This window comes from Macaca thibetana, chromosome 5 (assembly GCF_024542745.1).
Source record: "Macaca thibetana thibetana isolate TM-01 chromosome 5, ASM2454274v1, whole genome shotgun sequence".
NCBI lineage: Eukaryota > Metazoa > Chordata > Mammalia > Primates > Cercopithecidae > Macaca > Macaca thibetana.
Window position 1 is genome coordinate 121,304,546 of NC_065582.1, and position 23,033 is coordinate 121,327,578.

Consider the following 23,033-nt stretch of genomic DNA (forward strand, 5'->3'; position numbering starts at 1 on the left):
GCCAACAGAAAGAAAGAAAAGTCATTCATTGGAAAGGAGAAAATCAAATTATCTCTCTTTGCATATGACATGATTTTATACACAGAAAATCCTAAAGACTCCACCACAAGCTCTTAAAATTGATCAGCAAATCAATTTAGCAGATGGTACTAAATCATCATCTAAAAAAATCAGTTGTGTTTCTGGATTCCAATATCTAAATGAAAAAAAATAAATAAAAAGAATGAAAAAAGAAAACACATTTACAAAGCTACAAAAATGAAATATGTAGGAATAGATTTAGCCAAGAAGATATAAGATCTTTACAATAAAAATGATAAAACATTATTGAAGGAAATTGAAGAAAACATATCTCTAGTTATAAAGTCTTGAGCTTCTCAAGTCATCCATGAGGATTGGAATCCAGTTCTTCCAAACTCCTGTCAATGTTGATATGCTGTCCTGCTCCTATGAATCACAAATGTTTTAGTTTCCAATATGGTAAATTATTTACAGAAGGTTTACAATTTACTCTGTTCATATTAATCACAGAAATCACAATCTAAGACAACAATAGCATTACAAAATGTATTTCTTAAATGATAAAACTTCAAAGTAACTTTACACCTTTATTAGTAGGCTGCAGAATAGATGTAATGTTGGTGGGCGTGAAAACAACATTAATCTCTTTGTACATTTTCATCAGAACTTTTGGGTGTCCATGTGCATTGTCATTAAACAGCAATATTTTGAAATAAATTTTATTTTCTAAGGAGTAGATCTCAACAGTCAGCTTAAAATATTCAGTGAGTCATGCTTTAAACAGATGTGCTGTCATATAGGCATTGTTTGTCTGTTTATAGAACACAGGCAATGCAGATTCTCAGATTTTCAATGCATAATTCTCAAAGACTCTAGTACTTTCAAAATAATAAATGAACATTGCCTTCAACTTAAATTCACTAGCTGAATTAGCCACTAACAAAAGAGTCACCCTGTCTTTTAATGCTTTAAAGTCAGGCATTGACTTCCCATCTTTAGCTATTAAAGTCTCAGATGACGTATTTTTTCAATAAAGGACTGCTTTGTCAACATTCAAATTCTGTTGTTTAGTGTAATCACCATCATCAATGATCTTAGCTAGGTTGTCTAAATAATTTTCTGCAGCTTCTACATTGGCACTTGCTACTTTACTTTGTACTTCTTTGTTATAATGATAGATTTTTTTTTTTCTTTCTCAGCCTCATGGGCCAATGTCTGCTAGCTTTCCAAATTTTTCTCTGAGGCTCCCTCACCTATTTCAGCCTTCATATATTAAAAAGAGGTAGGGTCTTGCACTGGATTAGGGTTAGAGTGAAGTTGTGATTGTGGCTGGTTTGATATATCCAGATTAAAACGTCTTCACATCAGTGATAATGGGGTTTTACTTTTTACCATGTGGGCATTCACTGGAGTAACACTTCTAATATCCTTTATGAACTTTGTTTTGTCTTTTTTTTTTTTTATTCACAACTTGGTCATTTGATGCAAGAGGCCTAGCTTTAAGTCTTTCTAAGCTTTTAACATGCATTCCTCATGTTTCTTAATTATTTCTAGCTTTTGATTTAAAGTGAAAGATGTGGTACTCTCCTTTCTACTTAGGGACCTTTCTAGGTTTATTAACTGGCTTAATTTCAATGTTGTTGTGTCTCAGGAAATAGGCCTGAGGGGTGGGAGAAAGACTAGGAAACAACTGATATGTGGGGCACTCAGTAGACACCCATTTCTTAAGTTGGACATCTTATATGGGCATAGTTTGTGATGCCCCAAGCCAATTACAATAGTAATATGAAAAATCACCAATCACAGATCACCATGGCAGATATAATAATAGCAAAAAAGCTTGAACTTTTGTGAAAAATTAACAAAATGGGTCACAGAGATATAAATTAGTTACTTGCAGTTTGAAAAAATGATGTCAATAGACTTGCATGATGTGCAATTGCCACAATCATTCAATTTGTAAAAAAAAAAAAAAAAAAAAAAGAAAAAAAAAAAAAAAAAAAAACTAAATATATGCAAACCATAATAAAACAAAGTGCAATAAAGTAAGGTATGCTTGTACTCTGAAGGATATTATGATGTGTGATATAAATGGTGCAACATGATCAGAAACCCAGAGAAAACCATTAGCCATCTGTGGAGTAATCAGAAAAAGCTGGTGTGACAGATCACATATACAGTGAGATGAAACCTTTGGTAGACTCTAGACAGAGAGTGGCTAAAGGAAACAAATCATAGAATGAGAGAAAGTCCTGATATTTGCAAACTATTCCCACAAGTATGAATTTTAGAGTAAATCGTATACCAGAGATTATAAAAAAAAAATTTTGGTTGAAATTGGAGGCCTTGTGTAGATTTATGTGATGTATACAGGTTTCTGTTTTAATTTACAGGCAAAATAATTTAATCTAGTATTAAGGAAAACCAGCCAAAACGTCATTGTTGCTTTGTTTTGTTTCTTTAGCAAGCCAGTCTGGCAGCTAAACAAAGATTGGCAAGTAAACAGAAGAGTGTAAATGTAGGGAAAATAATTAAAAGTATATATTAGGAAACCAAGTATAAGACTATAGGGCTGTGGCTTGCATGATAGTAAATGTGAGGAATTATTTTGAGTTTGTGTTTACCAACTGACTACATCTGAGGCTGAAAGTATTGTATACACAAAGACACAGATATGGTTTCTACCTGAATGGTCAAAACATCAACAATGTCTTTAGGTAAAATATACACAAAAAATGAATGCTATGTTTGGGAAAAATAGGATCTTTGTGCAACTGGTTTTCCTTCAGTGATTAATTTAGTAATAATACTTCTCTATGTAAATAATTATAATTTCCTAGGAGACTCATTGTTGCGTATAGTGATAGAGTTTCATAATATAAATTAGATAATAATTTATCCACTCAGCTATCTATGCTTCTGTTAATTTTTTTCACATTACACATTAAATGCACAATTTACAACACTTATGTAATCCACTTATGCATGCTATATAGGCAATAAAAGAGAATGTGATATAGTTCCTGTGATCAAGTAGCTCACATGTTTATATTTAAATTTTAAAATGCCATTATAATTTGAATGGTATTTATTTCTATATTAAAGAAAGGTCTACAATCAGAGGGTTAAGATGGTCGAATAGGAAGGGCTCCAGCCTCCAGCTCCCAGTGTGAGTGACACAGAAGATGGGTGATTTCTGCATTTTCAACTGAGATACTGGGTTCATTTCACTGGGTCGTGTCAGACAGTCACTGCTGGTCAGTGGGTGCAGCCCAACCAGTGAGAGCTGAAGCAGCATGACGCATCGCCTCACCTGGGAAGTGCAAAGGAGAAGGGAATTCCTTTTCCTAGCCAAGAGAAACGGAGACATGCAACACATGGAAAATTGGGTAACTCCCACCCAAATAGTGTGCTTTACCAAGGGTCTTAGCAAATGGCACACCAGGAGATTATATCCCACACCTGACCCAGAGGGTCCCATGTCCAAGGAGCCTCCCTCGTTACTAGCACAGCAGTCTGAGATCTAACTGCAAGGTGGCAGCGAGGCTGGGGGAGGGGCACCCACCATTGTTGAGGTTTAAGTAGGTAAACAAAGACACTGGGAAGCTCGAACTGGGTGGAGCCCACCGCAGCTCAAGGAGGCCTGCCTGCCTCTGTAGACACCACCTGTGGGGACAGGGCATAGTTAAACAAAAAGCAACAGAAACCTCTGCAGATGTATATGCCCCTGTCTGACAGCTATGAAGAGAGCAGTGGTTCTCCCAGCACAGAGGTTGAGATCTGAGAATGGACAGATTGCCTGCTCAAGTGGGTCGCTGACCCCCGAGTAGCCTAACTGGGAGACATCCCTCATTCGGTGCCGACTGACACCTCACACCTCACATGGCTGGGTACACCTCTGAGACGAAGCTTCCAGAGCAAGAATCAGACAGCAACACTTGCTCTTCAGCAATATTCTCTCTTCTGGAGCCTCTGTTGCTGATACCCAAGCAAACAGGGTCTGGAGTGGACCTCAAGCAAACTCCAACAGACCTGCAACTGAGGATCCTGACTGTTAGAAACAAAACTAACAAACATAAAGGATACCCACACCAAAACCACATCAGGACATCACCATCATTAAGGACCAAAGGCAGATAAAACCACAAAGATGGGGAAAAAACAGGGCAGAAAAGCTGGAAATTCAAAAAATCAGAGTGCATCTCCCCCTCCAAGGGAATGCAGCTCATCACCAGCAATGGAACAAAGCTGGTTGGAGAATGACTTGGACAAGTTGAGAGAAGAAGGCTTCAGTCGATGAAACTTCTCAGAGCTAAAGGAGGAACTAGGTACCCAATGCAAATAACTAAAAACCTTGAATAAATAATGGATAACTAGAACAACGAAGGCAGAGAAGTCCTTAAATAAACTGATAGAGGTGAAAAGCATGACACGACAATTCCGTGACAAATACACAAGCTTCAGTAACCGACTCGATCAACTGGAAGAAAGAGTATCAGTGATTGAAGATCAAATGAATGAAATGAAGCAAGAAGAGAAGTTTAGAGGAAAAAAAAAAAAAAAAAAAGAGTAAGAAGAAATGACGAAAGCCTCCAAGAAATATGGGATTATGTGTAAAGACCAAATCTACGTCTGACTGCTGTGCCTGAAAGTGACGGGGAGAATGGAACAAAGTTGGAAAACACTCTTCAAGATATCATTCAGGAGAACTTCCCCAACCTAGTAAGACAGGCTAACATCCAAATTCAGGAAATACAGAGAACACCACAAAGATACTCCTGGAGAAGAGCAACTCCAAGACATATAATTGTCAGATTCACCAAAGTTGAAATGAAGGAAAAAATGTTAAGGGCAGCCAGAGAAAAAGGTTGGGTTACCCACAAAGGGAAGCCCATCAGACTAACAGCAGATCTCTCAGCAGTAACTATACAAGCCAGAAGAGAGTGGGGGCCAATATTCAACATTCTTAAAGAAAAGGATTTTCAACCGAGAATTTCATATCCAGCCAAACTAAGTTTCATCAGTGAAGGAGAAATAAAATCCTTTACAGACAAGCAAATGCATAGAGATTTTGTCACCACCAGGCCTGCCCTACAAGAGATACTGAAGGAAACACTAAACATGCAAAGGAACAATCGGTACCAGCCATTGCAAAAACATGCCAAAATGTAAAAACCATTGATGCTAGGAAGAAACTGCATCAACTAACAAGCAAAATAACCAGCTAATATCACAATGATAGGTTCAAGTTCACATATGTCAATACTAACCTTAAATATAAATGGACTAAATGGTCCAAATAAAAGACACAGACAGGCAAATTGGATAAAGAGTCAAGACCCATCAGTTGGCTGTATTCAGGAGACCCATCTCACATGCAGAGACACACATAGGCTCAAAATAAAGGGATGGAGGAAAATCTACCAAGCAAACAGAAAACAAAGAAAGGCAGGAGTTGCAATCTTAGTCTCTGATAAAACAGACTTTAAACCAATGAAGATCAAAAGAGACAAAGAAGGTCATTACATAATGGTAAAGGGATCAATTCAACAAGAAGAGATAACTATCCTAAATATATATGAACACAATACAGGAGCACCCAGATTCATAAAGCAAGTCCTTAGAGACTTACAAAGAGACTTAGACTCCCATACAATAATAATGGGAGACTTTAACACCCCACTGTCAACATTAGACAGATCAACGAGACAGAAAGTTAACAAGGATATCCAGGAATTGAACTCAACTCTGTACTAAGCAGACCTAATAGACATCTACAGAACTCTCCACCCCAAATCAACAGAATATACATTCTTCTCAGCACCACACTGCACTGATTCCAAAACTGACCACATAGTTGGAAGTAAAGCACTCCTCAGCAAATGTGAAAGAACAGAAATTATAACAAACAGTCTCTCAGACCACAGTGCAATCAAACTAGAACTCAGGACTAAGAAACTCATTGAAAACCACTCAGCTACATGGAAACTGAACAATCTGCTCTTGAATGACGACTGGGTACATAACAAAATGAAGGTAGAAATAAAGATGCTCTTTAAAACCAGTGAGAACAAAGTTACAACATACCAAAATCTCTAGGGCACATTTAAAGCAGTGTGTAGAGGGAAATTTATAGCACTAAATGCCCACAAGAGAAAGCAGGAAAGATCTAAAACTGACACCCTTACATCACAATTAAAAGAACTAGAGAAGCAAGAGCAAGCACATTCAAAAGCTAGCAGAAGGCAAGACATAACTAAGATCGAGGCAGAATTGAAGGAGATAGAGACACAAAAAAACCTTCAATAAATCAGTGAACCTAGGAGCCGGTTTTTTGAGAAGATCAACAAAATTGCTAGACCACTAGCAAGACTAATAAAGGAGATAAGAGAGAAGAATAAAATAGACACAATAAAAAATGATAAAGGGGATATTACAACGGATCACACAGAAATAAAAACTACCGTCAGAGAATCTATAAACACATGTATGCAAATAAACTACAAAAACCAGAAGAGGCCGGGCGCGGTGGCTCAAGCCTGTAAAAACACAGAAGAAATGCATAAATTCCGGGACACATACGTTCTCTGAAGACTAAACCGCCAGCAAGAAGTTGAAAAAAAAAAAAAAAAAAAAAAAAAAAAAAAAACCAGAAGAAATGCCTGAATAGAAGACTAGCAGGCTTGAATCCCTGAATAGACCAATAGCAGGCTCTGAAATTGAGGCAATAACTAATAGCCTACCAACAAAAAAGTCCAGGACCAGACAGATTCACAGCCAAATTCTGAGAGGTACAAGGCGGAGCTGGTACCATTCCTTCTGAAACTATTTCAATCAATAAAAAAAGAGGGAATCCTCCCTAATTCATTTTATGAGGCCAACATCATCCTGATACCAAAGCCTGACAGAGATAAAACAAAAAAAGAGAATTTTAGAACAATATCCCTGATAAACTTCAAACAAAAATCCTCAATAAAATTCTGGCAAACTTAATCCAGTAGCACATCAAAAAGCTTATCCAACATGATCAAGAGGGCTTCATGCCTGGGATGCAGTGCTGGTTTAAGGTATGTAAATCAATAAACGCAATCCAGCATATAAACAGAACCAAAGACAAAAACCACATGATCGTCTCAATAGATGCAGAAAAGGCCTTTGACAAAATTCAACAGTCCTTCATGAGAAAAAAGCTCAATAAATTTGATATTGACGGAACGTATCTCAGAATAATAAGAGCTATTTATGACAAACCCACAGCCAATATCATACTGAAAGGGCAAAAACTGGAAGCATTCCCTTTGAAAACTGGCACAAGAGAGGGATGCCCTCTCTCACCACTCCTATTCAACACAGTATTGGAAGTTCTGGCTAGGACAATGAGGCAAGAAAAAGAAATCAAGGGTATTCAGTTAGGAAAAGAAGAAGTCAAATTGTTTGCAGATGACATGATTGTACATTTAGAACACCCTATTGTCTCAGCCCAAAATCTCCTTAAGCTTCTAAGCAACTTCAGCAAAGTCTCAGGATACAAAATCAATGGCAAAAATCAAAAGCATTCTTATACACCAGTAACAGACAAACACAGAGCCAAATCATGAATGAACTTCCCTTCACAATAGCTTCAAAGAGAATAAAATACCTAGGAAACCAACTTACAAGGGATGTAAAGGACCTCTTCAAGGATAAACTACAAATCACTGCTCAGTGAAATAAAAGAGGACACAAACTAATAGAAGAACATATCATGCTCATGGATAGGAAGCATCAATATTGTGAAAATGGCCATGCTGCCCAAGGTAATTTATAGATTCAATGTCATCCCCATTAAGCTACCAATGACTTTTTTCACAGAATCGGAAAAACAAACTGCTTTAAAGTTCATATGGAACAAAAAAGACCCCGCATTGCCAAGACAATCCTAAGCCAAAGGAACAAAGCTGGAGGCATCATGCTCCCTGACTTCAAACTGTACTACAAGGCTACAGTAACCAAAACAGCATGGTACTGGTACCAAAACAGAGATATAAACCAATGGACTGGAACAGAGCCCTCAGAAATAATACCACACATCTACAGCTATCTGATCTTTGACAAACCTGACAAAAACAAGTAATGGGGAAAAGACTCCCTATTTAGTAAATGATGCTGGGAAAATTGGCTACCCTTAAGTAGAAAGCTGAAACTGGATCCTTTTCTTACTCCTTATACGAAAATTAATTCAAGATGAATTAGAGACTTAAGTGTTAGACCTAATACTATAAAAACCCTAGAGGAAAACCTAGGTAATATCATTCAGGACATAGGCATGGGTAAGGACTTCATGTCTAAAACACCAAAAGCAACGGCAACAGAAGCCATAATTCACAAATGGGATCTAATTAAATGAAAGAGCTTCTGCACAGAAAAGAAACTACCATCAGAGTGAACAGGCAACCTACAGAATGAGAGAAAACTTTTGCAATCTACTTATCTGACAAAGGGCTAATATTCAGAACCTACAAAGAACTCAATCGAATTTACAAGCAAAAAACAAACAACTCCATCAAAAAGTGGGCAAAGGATATGAACAGACACTTCTCCAAAGAAGACATTTATACAGCCAGCAGATACATGAAAAAATGTTCATCATCACTCACCATCAGGGAAATACAAATCAAAACCACAATGAGATACCATCTTACACCAGCTAGAATGGCAATTATTAAAAAGTTAGGAAACATTAGGTGCTGTAGAGGATGTGGAGAAATAGGAACACTTTTACACTGTTGGTGAGACTGTAAAGTAGTTCAACCATTGTGGAAAACAGTGTGGTGATTCCTCAAGGATCTAGAAATAGAAATAGCATTTGACCCAGCCATCCCATTACTTGGTTTATACCCAAAGGATTATAAATCATGCTACTATAAAGACACATGCACACATATGTTTATTGTGGCACTATTCACAATAGCAAAAACTTGGAATCAATCCAAATGTCCATCAGTGACAGACTAGATTAAGAAAATGTGGCACATGTACACCACGGAATACTATGCAGCCATAAAAAAGGATGAGTTCGTGTCCTTTGTAGGGACACAGATGACGCTGGAAACCATCATTCTCAGCAAACTATCGCAAGAACAGAAAACCAAAGACCGCATATTCTCACTCATAGGTGGGAATTGAACAATGAGTTCACTTGGACAAAGGAAGGGGAATATCACACACCAGGGCCTATTGTGGGGAGGGGGTAGAGGGGACGAAAAGCATTAGGAGATATACCTACTGTAAATGACGAATTAATGGGTACAGCACACCAACATGGCACATGTATACATATATAACAAGCCTGCACGCTGTGTACATGTACCCTAGAACTTAAAGCATAATAATAAAAATAAATAAATAAATAAAGGGCTCCATTAGAGATAGCCTATAGTGTAGAGTGTGTAGAGAAGTATGTTTAGTACAGAAAGCTAAATACATTTGATTTTTTTCAGATGAAGCTGTGCTGCAACTGAGACTTTTCAATAGGTGCTTAGAAAGTCAAAGAATGTTATTTGAAACCCCAATCAACTTCAATAACCTCATTTTGCTTAGAAGAGAACTACACACAAATTTGGAAGTGTAGTCTTTGAGAGATTTTTTTTTTTTTTTTTTTTTTTTTTTTTGAGATGGAGTTTTGCTCTCTTCAGCACAGGCCCAAGTGCAGTGGTGTGATCTCAGCTCACTGCAACCTCTGCCTCCTTGGTTCAAGCAATTCTGTGCCTCAGTCTCCTGAGTAGCTGGGATTACAGGCATGTGCTACCACACCTGAGTAATTTTTGTATTTTTAGTAGGGACGGGGTTTTACCACGTTGTCCAGCCTGGTCCCAAACTCCTCACCTTGGGTGATACAACCGTCTCATCATCCCAAAGTGCTGGGATTACAGGTGTGAGCCACTACACCCTGGCTGACAGAATTTTGAGAGAGGGAGAAAGGATCATATATTTCATATTTCCCAACTTTTTTTTTTTTTTTTTTTACCGTTAATGTTGTTGTGCTTTGATACAACAAATGTCTCAGAGACTCAGGGTCATTTATTTAGCAGAACCTATTTCAGAAGAAGGATTAGAGTCAACAGTTGGACAATGATTCACTTTGCATAAATAGGCAAGGTGACAACAGATTTTTTGGTGGTAATTGATAGAGTGAATGACACTTCACAGGGAAAAAAATGCAAAAAAAAAAAAAGATGCTGAGATTAATAAATATCTTAGAAGAAAGTTAAATATTTATAAATATTTGACAATAAATATTATTTCCAAGCCATATACAAAACTCAGGCATGCTAGGATTACAGCATGGCTGTATCACTTCTGTAAAAAACACAAATTGGATTAGAAACCTTATTAATAACACCAAAAGCCAAAATCACGTTTTAAGATTATATTCACATTGTATATGCCAAATAAAAGTAAATTTTGCTTATGTGAGAAACTTGACCCTATCCAGAGAGGCCAAGCAGGTATTCATATGATTTAGTGAGTACAATGATTTTAGAATATAATCACCAATTTCTAGAAAATATGGTGGTTAACAAAAATTAAGAATGAATGCAAAGTTAATGGAAGATTGAAACTATGTAAAATTCAGGTATAAATATATACTTCAGAGGATAATAGGTAAATGTAGTAAACCAAGAAAGACCAGTCACAATATGCTATGTTGTGAAAAATGAATATGACTATATTTTTAAAGTCTGAGAGATTTAATAGTGTTTTTTCTTTTTGGATTAGCTCCTCCATGTGCTTTAATTAATTAAGAATCAACTTGTATTACTATCATCCTTGCTAGAGCTTCTGGATCAGCAGTTTCACTTCTGTTTGAATGCAGCAGAAGGATGCAGCTTCCTGTTTTCCCAGGAAACACCCAGATAGCATGGCACACAACCTCACCCATTCTGCTGCCGTTAGCCAGATGGGCAATGCTTGCTAGAGATTCCAGCCAAGTGATCTCCTTTTTGTGTGAACTCAGCTGGAGGGCTCAGATTCCTATTGTCCCAGGAAACACCTGAATAGCAGAGGATGTTCCACCTGAACCTGTCACTGGTAACCAGGCAGGTAATACCCGATAGAGCTTCCAGCCCAGTAATCTTGCTTTGTGTGAGTTCAGGTAAAGTGTGCAGCCTCCTGTTGCCCCAGGAAACACTCGTATGGCAGGATGTGTGACATTCCACCCACCACTGTCACTTGTCACTAGGCGGTGCAGACTCCTATTGCCCTGGTAACACACCGACAGCATGGCAAATAACTTCACTTATCCCCACCTTCCACAGCCAGATGGGCCACATCTGCAAGAGCTTCCAACCCATCTAGCATTCCCACTTTCGTCTGAACTTCAGGAAGCACAAAGACAGCAGATGAGGGTTGACAGACCAAAGATTACAACCCACCTAGCATTCCCACTTTCATCTAAACTTCAGGAAGCGCAAACACAGCAGATTAGGGTTGACAGGCCAAAGGTGTGGTTTTGTGTGCCATCTATGGCCCCTTCCTGAGGAGGACACCTGGTCAGAACATTTAACAAAAGATAAACAGTCATGGAGAAAGTAATCAGAAGGGGCTCCACTAAGACCCAGGAGTGGACTAGAATCAAAGATAGTCAACTGAATTCATCATATTCATATTTAAACCCCTAAGAGCATCAAGAAAGGAGAAAGAAAAAACAAGTTCTGAAATTGAGGCAGTAATTAATAGCCTACCAACCAAAAAAAAGTTCAGGACCAGATGGATTCACAGCTGAATTCTACCAGAGGTACAAAAAGGAAATGGTACCATTCCTTCTGAAACTATTCCAAATGTAAAAAATGAAGAAAGCCTTGTTAACTCATTTTATGAGGCTAGCATCATCCCGAGACCAAAACCTGGCAGAACCACAACGAAGAAAAGGAAATTTCGGTGAATATCCCTGACCAACATCGATGTGAAAATCCTAAATAAAATGCTGGCAACAAAAACCCAGCAACACATCACAAAGCTTATCCACCATAAGCAAGTTGGCTTCATACTTGGGATGCAAGGCTGGTTCAACCTACCGAAATAAAAAAAAAGTAATCCATGACATAAACAGAACCAATGGAAAAAAAAAAAAATGATTATCTCAATAGATGCAGAAAAGGCCATTGATAAAATTCAACATCACTTCATGCTAACAACTCTCAATAAACTAGGTATTGATGAAACATATCTCAAAATAATAAGAGCTACTTATGACAAACCCCACAGCAGCCCATATCATATTTAATGGGCAAAAGCTGGAAGCATTCCCTTTGAACATCGGTGCAAGAGAAGGATGCATTCTCTCACTACTTCTATTCAAAACAGTATTGGAAGTTCTAGACAGGAAAATCAGGCAAGATAAAGAAACAAAAGGTATTGAAATAGGAAATGAGGAAGTCAAATCCACTCTGTAGATGACATTATTATATGTTAACAAAACCCCACTGTCTCAGCCCCAAATCTCCTTAAACTGATAAGCAACTTCCGCAAAATCTCAGGATAAAAGTCAATGTGCAAAAATCACAAGCATTCCTATACACCAAGAATAATAATAATAATTTGAAAACCAGAGAACAAAATCATGAGTGAACTCCCATTCACAATTGATACAAAGAGAATAAAATACCTATGAATATAACTTACAAGGAATGTGAACAACCTCTTCAAGGAGAACTACAAACCACTGCTTAAGAAAATAAGACAGGAAAAATAAATGGGAAAGCATTCCATGCTCATAGATAGGAAGAGTCAGTATCATGAAAATGGCCATACTGTCCAAAGTAATTTATAAATTCAATGCTATTGACATCAAGCTATCATTGACTTTCTTCCCAGAATTGGAAAAAAGAAAAACTACTTTAAACTTCATATGGAATGAAAAAAGAGCCTGCAGAACCAAGACAAACCTAAGCAAAAGGAACAAAGCTGGAGGCATCATGCTACCTGACTTCAAACCATATTACAATTGTACAGTAACCAAAACAGTGTGGTACTGGTATCAAAACAGATATATAGACCAATGGAACAGAACATAGGCCTCATAAATAACACCACACATATACAACCAACTGATCTTTGACAAACCTGACAAAAACAAGCAATGGGGAAAAAAATTCCCTACTAATAAATAGTGCTGGGAAAACTGCCTAGCCATATGCAGAAAACGGAAACTGGAATCCTTCCTTACACCTTATACAAAATTAACTCAAGATGGACTAAAGACTTAAACATAAGATTTAAAATCATAAAAATCCTAGAAGAAAACCTAGGCAATACTATTTAGGACATAGGCGTGGGAAAGACTTCATGACTAAAACACCAAATGCAATAACAACAAAAGCCAAAATAGACAAATGAGATCTAATTAAACTAAAGAGCTTCTGCACAGCAAAAGAAACTATCATTAGAGTGAACCGGCAACCTACAGAATGGGAAAAATTTTTGTAATCTATCCTCCTGACAGAGGGCTAATATTCAGAATCTACAAAGAACTTAAACAAATTTACCAGGGAAAAAAAACAAACAACACTATCAAAAAGTGGGTGAAGGATATGAACAGATACTTCTCAAAAGAAGATATTTATACAGCCAACAAAGATATGAAACAAAGCTCATTATCACTTGTCATTAGAGAATTAGAGAAATGCAAAACAAAACCACAATGAAATACCATCTCACACCAGTTAGAATAGTGATCATTAAAAAGTCGTGAAACAACTGATGCTGGAGAGGTTGTGGAGAAATAGGAATGCTTTTACACTGTTGGTAGGAGTGCAAATTTGTTCAACCATTGTGGAAGACAGTGTGGTGATTCCTCAAGGATCTAGAACTAGAAGTACCATTTGACGAAGCAATCCGATTACCAGGCATATACCCAATGGATTATACATCATTCTGTAAGACACACACATACATATGTTTATTGTGGCACTGTCCACAAGTAGAAAGACTTGGAACAAATCAAATGTCTATCAATGATAGACTGGATAAAGAAAATGTTGTACATATATACTATAGAATACTATGCACACATAAAAAGGATGAGTACAGGTCCTTTGCAGGGACATGGATGAAACTGGAAACCTTCATTCTCAGCAAACTGTCACAAGAACAGAAAACCTAACATTGCATATTCTCACTCATAAGTGGGAGTTGAGCAATGAGAATACATGGACACAGGGAGGGGAACATCACACAATGCGGCCTGTCACGAGGTCGGGAGCTAGGGGAGGAATAGCATTAGGAGAAATACCTAATATAGGTGACAGGTTGATGGGTGCAGCAAACAACCATGGCACATATATACCTATGTAGCAATCCTGCACATTTCGCACATGTATCCCAGAACTTAAAGTGTAATAAACATAATACAATAAAGAAATATCCTTGCAGTTATTTATCACTTTATAACAAACTACCCTCTATTGTAGGTATTTTGAAAAACAGCAAGCATTTTATTACAACTCCCATAGCATGAGTGTTGGGTAGCCTCAGTCAGGTGGTTCATACACAGTATTTCTCAGACCATTAGTTTCATATGGTGGTTGGGGATGTAATCATCTGAAAGTCATTCATTCACATACATGGTGATGGATGTCAAAAGACTCAAATTCCTGTAAGACTGAATAATCATGACTTCTTAGTCTCCTCTTTGCATCTCTCCTTGAAATTGTCTTTTATCATCAGGACTTCATGTGTGATACTGGGCTCCAAAGAGTATACAGGCAGAAAAAGAGAAAGAGGGAGAAGGAGAAAGAAAGAGAGAAAAAAGTATAAGTAGAAGACAGAGACAGACAGACGGAGACAGAGAGATGGAGATAATGTACTGTCTTTTCTAACACAGTCTTCAAAATTATGCTATCACTTTCACTATAAATTTGCTGAGCAAGCCACAAGCTTTACCACATTTCAAGGGGAGGGACCACGTTTAATAAGAATGTCAAAGTATTTACAGTGGTGTCTCAAAATTCCACAAATTTAAGCTATTGATTTGCTCAACAGAAACCTCTAAGCAACTATGAAATTATTACATATGGACATTAAAAACAATACAATCCTAAAAATTGTGTGAATTTATATGTTTACAACTACTGAATAGTTCATTAAGTATTTGAAAATATTTACTTATAGATTTTTATATATGAAATAGTTGTCCTAAAAACTAGACTCAAATAAATTAAACAACGTAGTATACTGAGGTGATCATAAGTGACTCAACTTTTTCCAATTTATTCTACTCCAGACACATATACATGCATTTAAAAATGATGTCAAAAAACATATATAGCCTAGTATAAAATGAAGGAAGAATGTCCACCAATTGTTAAAATTGGAGGGAATTCTATGAATAGATGCTTGTGAAAACTATGAAAAAGTGACTTTTGTGAGGAAACCAAATGAAAAATAGTACCTTGAAGCAAGGAACAAAAATTTACAGAGTGCAGTGACTTTTGTTTAAAAATAAAATAAAATATGTGTGTAACTGGAGATCTCCCTAGACTGCAGCAGAGGCAATTTTAAATATTGTGAAGGGTTTCTATTACAATAGAGAATATGAAGGATGTTGCAGAAATCAACACATGTTGAAGATTTCCTCAAGAAAACCATATGAGGAAATAACCAGTGATACACAGTTGGAAGATTTTCACCCAAGGATTGCAGATAGAGGACACAATCAGAATGAGGCTTTGATTTATTATATATATATATATATATATAAAGATAAGATGTTATTCCATCATCCAGGCTGAATGAAATGCAGTGGAGTATTCAGGGGTCACTGCAGTCTCAACATACAAAGCTCAAGTGACTCTCTCACTCTGCTGTCCATCCTGGAGTGCAGTGGTGTGATCACAGTTCTCTTCAGCCTCAACCTCCGAAACTCAAGTGATGTTTTCACCTCAGTCCCCTAAGTGGCTGGGACCGCAGGTGCCTGACACCACACCCAACTAGTATTTTAATTTTTTATAGTGATGAGCTCTCATTAGGTTATCCAGGCTGATCTCAAACTCCTGGAGTCAATCCTCCTATTTCAACATCCCAAAGTGTTGGGATTACAGATGTGAACCACCATGTCTGGACAAAATGAGATTTTTAAATAAGCATGATTCAAATGTTCAGAGATGCAAGCATCACTAATATAAAGCAAGAATGGGATGAGATCAGGAGGATGAATAAAAAAACATCAGATATTTCTGAAATCAGACATGGGCTCCCTAATTATATATGAAATGATGGTTGATTACATGAAATAAAATGAAACCAAATGCTTGACTCATAGTACTCCCAAGAGAAATCACCTAATGCTCTAGAAATTTTCAGCAAACCGATTAAAACCTAAAAGCACTGCTTGCTAACACCTTACATTAGAAATTTTCTGATTACCTGTTTTTTTCCAAAACTCTCTTGTTTTTAGTTGTTTTCCTGGTCTTAACTACTCATTATATGTTTTGTTCAAACATTTATAACCTGATTCAATGTGTTTGTCTCAAGCTGCATTTCATTCTGTCTTAACTCTTGCAACCTACATGTCCTCATTATGATGGATTAATCCAACAGCAAAGTTCACCTTATCTGACTGAGGATTATTCATTAATTTTTACTTGTTTATCTGACCTTTATCAATCTTGTTTTAGACAATCACTCTGAGCCACTGTCATGATGAGTCAGGATTCTAGATCTCTTATGAAGAACAAATTCATCCTTAAATAAAGTCTCTATACCAAAGATGAATCTATAGAAAAATGTCTCTTGAAAAAAATCAGTGCAGTACAGGAACGAAATTCTCACTGTATCATAAACCCAAAAAGTAATTAATGAGGCTAATAATTGGGAACTTGCAATGAAATCAATGAGACATCTTTACATGCTTTGAATTGGTGACAGTTAATATCCATTATAGGTAAAGCACCAAATACCTGGCTACTCCAGTGTTGATTTGTTGGGACTATGAATAGAGTGGTGATAAGCTAAGGGTATGCATGGGTCCAGCACGACAAAATTTCCTCTAACCAAATCTGAGCTAGGTACTACTGAAATAAAAAATCCAACCCGCTAGTACGTCAATTCTTATTATACATTTGGACATTAGGGAAGTGACCACCAGGGGGGTGGTGAACCCAGTGGGCCAACTCTAAGTCATCTTTCTCAGAACCTCTACATGCCCCACTTTCAAAAATGTTATTTTCAAAAGAAAGCCATGCCTCTTACTCAGCCAAATTTTTCCAAGATTCAGTGTCAGAAGGAACACAACTTTTAGAATGATAGCAAATGAAAAATTTGAAAATGTATGCTTTAAGAGTTTTCAATTTATTATCCCCTGGGTGCAAATATAACTTTATGATACTGAATCTGGATCCTGTAAACATTACTCCTTTACCAGCTAGTTGAATGTTAAACTTCATCAATAGAGAACACTGGAGTGGTTGTGAGGTGTTAGATGCTGGAAGACACATCCCTTCTAAGACCCTACTCTTTACTGTTATTCAGTAATTTTTATAATTATTATTGGGTTTTAAGAATTTGTATGTTAAAGAATATATTTAAGACTATTAAAGAATATACTTAAAGAATAGAAGAAGGAAACTTCTAATTAGCACATTTATTTTATCTTTTACAAAACATTGCCTTCTGTATAGATATTAATTCAGAAAACTACATAAACCATTTGTCCTTGACACAAACAGATTCATCTTCATATGTTGCTTTCATCATTAAATTCACAATTATGTTATTTTTGTCTTCAACTTCTGTGGTGCTTCATATTCCAGTCTTTAAGCAGCATATTCAAAATTTTATGGAAAAAGATGATCACAAAGATGAAGAATGTTACTTCAATTCAATGATTCCAGGTGATTAGAGTTTTTGTGTTTAAATTTTGTTAACTCCTGAGATATTTAAAAGCTTTTAGAATCAATCTCAAAGAAACAGACACATGCACAATATGGAAATTTTTGGAATTTCATATACCATGTGATTTTATGAGTCTCATGTAAACCTTCATATTCACATACTTTCCTAACTATAAGTGTACATAGTATTTTATGTGAAAAGATTTCTCAATATGAAAACAAATGAAAGTATTCTTTGATAACTCATGAATAAACATAGATTTTTGTATCTGGCTATATGGTCTATGAATTGCAAAGAAGATCTTTTTTGGCAAGGTCCTTGATGCATTTTCAGAAGTTGTTTCATTAAGAAAATATAAATAGACTAAAATTTAGTTTGTGTAGTACACATTGAGTTACATTATTTCCCCAGACTAATATTTATCTATAAGGTTTCCTCTTTTATAAAGAAGACATTTCTATAAAAAGCACTAATGCATTACACTTTTTTTCTTGTACTTTGCTATTTTTTCTTTCTAGTGGCCTGACTATATGTTCAAAGTGTAGCAAAGTAAAATATTTAGTGTATATTTCTTTTCTAGACATTATAATAATTCATTTTATTACCAATTATTGCTACAACAGTTTCTCCTAGAGAAGAGTACTATAAAAGTCTATTTCATGTGCCGGAAATAATCATTATGCTTCTCTTTCTTTCAACTGTTTTAGACACAACTCTTGTCAGACAGAAGAACTGCTCTTAAATTGGTTCCCTTCTTCTCTGTTATTTTCTTTTAAAACCTTGTTCTGAGTCCAAAGGCTGTAATGAACAACAGTTGAAGATAGGTATCAGAGAGCTTTTTTCCATTTACTACGTTTTCTCCAGCATAGACTTTAAAAATTGTTGCACGTGATATTTGGCTCCTTATTCCACCTACATTTTTTTTAATATGTTATGAGAAGAGAATAAGTAAATAATTATATACATTTCCGGTTTGTATATCCTCACTATTCCAGGCATTAAAGTAGGTGGAGATATCATACTTGGCAAGGTAAGGACAAGAAATGTGACATCTTATTGCAGGAAAGAAATCATGTAACATTATAAGCTAGAGGGACTGGACTAAACCTGCTGGGCCATATCTATAATTCCTAACTAAAGGGAACTAGACTCTTCTTTTCTATTCTTTTATGTATTACTATCCAATTGCAAATTGTCATTACTAAAGTAAAAATAGTAACTCAAGTTAGTCAAGGTCTCATGTGGAAAATATCTTCAGTCTTTCTAACCAAACATTTTACCAGGTTGCATAGTTTTACATAGGAAGCCAGTTATGACTATCTAGAGTTTTGAAATAAAGAAAATTTTCCTGAGAAAATATTTTGCATTTCATGAAGGATATGAATTGGAAACACCCATTTAACACAAAGAACTTGCCTAAACACCATGCTAAGAAAGGTGGCTAAGTTTAGTCCAGCTTATATGTACGTTATGTCATGGATTTGTCCTGGAAGGTGACCCTAGCCTTCATGCTGAGGCTTTGCTCAATAAAATGTGATCCTGCCAAATTGCAAAATTACCCTGTCTAACTCACCTTGTCTAATAATCAATCATGTACACTTAATCTTTATGTAATTTTCAATTTCCATATAGCCAACTACTCTCTTTTTGGTTTCCTTATTTTTATTTCCTCATATTCCCATTTTATTCACAAATAGATTTTCTTTAAAAGTGTCAGTTAACTTTTGTCTTAGTTGGGGTTGAGTTCAGTTCATATTGCAGTCTCTATCCCCTACTTCAGTAGTCAAAATAAAATTTGTCTTGCAATTTTTGACAAGGATGTTGCTCAGTGTTTCTTTTTTTTTTTCTGACATGCACACATATATTCCATATAATTGTATTTGTTTATATAGAATAGGGTTCTTTACCTATGCAATAAACAGGCACATCCTGCATGTGTATCTCTGAACTTGAAATAAAAGTTAAAATAAAACAATAAAAATATAATATATAAATATATTTATTTTATATGTTATATAAATGCATAATATATAAATTTACTATATATTTTATAAATACATATATAAAAGAAGAGATTTCTTAAAATGCAAAATATATCTAGTCTTTCTGGCCTTCTCAAGGAAACAGACTGAGTTTCTAGTGAATCTCATTTTATTTTCAGTTTAAAAATATACATAGATAAGCATTAAAAGTGAATTACTACAGGTTTTCTGAAATTAAAATTGTACATTACTTAATGTTTAACAAAGATTAAAAATTTCAAACAAATCTAGAAGGCACAGATTTTGTAAAATGCAGTAAAGAATTTAGTCCATACCTTGATACATAGTGGCGGCATTAAATGGCATGATTTTCTGTATCATGCCTGCCTGCCTTAGATCTCAAACAGATCTACTCTCTTTTCTTTCTTTCTTACCTTAACAAACAGTTGATAATCAAACCACATATTATGACAAAGAGAGTAACAATTGCCATGCAGACCAGCACATCCATAGAGAAGTACTGTAACCAGGTGAGGTTGTGGGTAGGTGGCAGTAGGTACTTGGTTCCATTGTGGTGCATGACAAACTCAATCCAGAAGAGTTTTTGGTCCAAGGGCTTCAGAAACTGATCATAATGAATGATTGATAACTACATCACATTCTTTTTACAGCTAATGGAAAATCAAAGAGACATCAACTGATATAATGAACCAGAAAAGACAAATATGTGAAATTTTTGTGTAGATGTTAAAAATGAGTGCACATAAAAATGGATGAAAAATAAAATATTTTATTTCATGGTGGTTATAGAGATTTTGGTTTATGGGCTAGAATTTGTTTCATGCATAAGATTTCAAGATGTAAAGAGATAATTTAAGAGAGAACAAGTATTTTTAGCCTAGAAATTGAAATCAGATGAGTCCAAAGGATTAAAAAAATCATTTGAGAGTGCAGAAATTGATTAGCCAGTTAAAAAAAAAAATGGACCTGGTGTACAAGTTTCAAAATAATATCAAAGTCTAGAGATAGCAGACAAATCTGACGAGGTCAGGTACATGTCAGGGCAAAGCTCATAAGAAGTTGGCACTGACCAAGAGTTGGAATTAACATTATATCAGTGGATTCATGGTTAAAAGTATGAAAGTGGATGGACTTAGTTTGAATCCTAACCTGATATCTACTGGTCGTTTTTTTAAAAAATGTATCTGTTCCAAGTTTTTTTAATTGTTAATTTGAATGAATAAGAATTGTGTCTTTCTTGCCTGATTATTGTGAGTCGTCATGTAATGATTCTCAGAATAATTGGTAGAATTATTCTCATCATAAAGTGATTGTCAGTAAATGATCACTGTCATTACTATTTTTCTTGTATTGGTATTTTAGAATCTAAGTGGCTTTCAATATTTTACTTTGAGGTGTTGCAGTCCATTTGTTTCTAGTGTGAAATAATTTTGGACTAATAGACAAAGAATAAGGATGCATGTAAGCATATCGCTTACTAAGTCAAAATCAAAAAGTGCTAAAGCATGACACCGTAGCAATAGCAATGGAGGTAACTTCTCTCCTTGTTACTTAAAAAAACACATGGTGGAATGGTGTTTTTCAGAAGAGGGCACTAATTCTGATATATTTTTTCATACAATTCGGATTCATAATACAAAGAACCAATACAATGTTTGTCACACACATTCAGTATGTATCAACTAATTAAAAATTGTCATTTTTCAATACAGAGCTATGTTTATTAAAATTATTGCTATTATTAATGTAATAGTAATAGCATAACTGAAATTAATGTATATGCTGAAATAATTTTTAAACCGCATATTTCTGGTTTCATACATTTTGGCTATTAAACAGAAATATTCCAACTTATCTCTTCCAAGTCAACTATTTTTTGATTTTATAATTCTTCCAAGTAAGCAAATTAACCACCACTGTAAGAACAAAGAAATGGCTATATTTATACTAATATCTCCTCTTTTCAATAATTTTTAAAAGGCAAATTTGAAAGCTCTAGCTGTTTACAAATTATCAATGATGGGATCAAAATGTAGTGTGAAAATTTGTAAAACATTGAATATGATGTAATTAGAGATTGATTATGTCATGCTGATTACTGAAAATAAATCATCTTAAGAATGCTTTAAAAACAAAAGAAATATATGACTAATAGGAGATCATGAATATGTTTATTTGTTTTATTATGGTAACTTTTAAAATATGTATTTGTATTCCATAATATCATTTTATATACCTTCAACATACACAAAAAATATTTAAAAATGAACATTTGATGAGTTCTCATGTTGAAAGACAACATAAGTGTGATGAAAATTAGTCAGTACTGTAATAATATTTACAGTTTTCTGCTTCAACTTTATCCTCAATCTTCCTTACAATCCTTCTGTTACCATCTTTAGCAATTCCTCTTATTTCACTTTTTGGCTATTTTAGAATTTATGCACTATCCTAAAAACTCTGACCAATGATTTCACTAAATCAAACAAACAAACAAAAAACATATTGTGATACAATGATGTATTTATCATGGTCTTTAAGTGTTACAAAAAATATATGTACTCAGTACTGTGTTCATGTTCAGAATCACTGCAGCTCCCTTGGCCTTCATGTGAGAAAGTATGGATACATGCAATGAACTTAAAAAATTTATATTTGTGTAGGGTCGTTAATGACTGCTTTTAATGCATCGAGCAAATCTGTAATTTACATTGTTTTTGAGTCCAATCTAACAGCTTCCACCTTAGCCTTCATTTGACCAAAGTTATCAGGTTGATCTGCAATAAAGGAAGGCCCACCGTAGGGATTCCGTGGTAGATTCCCTCATACATTAAATTGGATCCATCATGAGTTATAAATGCTTTAGTTTGTGGATGACCTAAGAGTAGATGATTTTTTGAAAAAGTATACATTATAAGTCTTAGAACTAAAATGAGCAACACACAATATGAGTCAATGAAATAGGCATTGTTCTCTAGATCACAAATTACTGTAACAGTAAAACTGCATTAAAATCGGTTTCAGATCACAAAGGAAGAAGCACCAAGTCCTCTGGGGCAGTAAGTGAAAGCTACACATTGACACATGGTATGTGACTTGAGATTTGAAGAAATCATGCAAGATTGTCACATGGACAAA

The 23,033-nt window shown here is 35.5% G+C and overlaps 1 pseudogene; it reads right to left on the reverse strand.

The window, feature by feature from the left end:
* LOC126954428 (UDP-glucuronosyltransferase 2B10-like) overlaps positions 1–23,033 on the reverse strand; it is an 87,655-nt pseudogene that overhangs the window by 5,104 nt on the left and 59,518 nt on the right.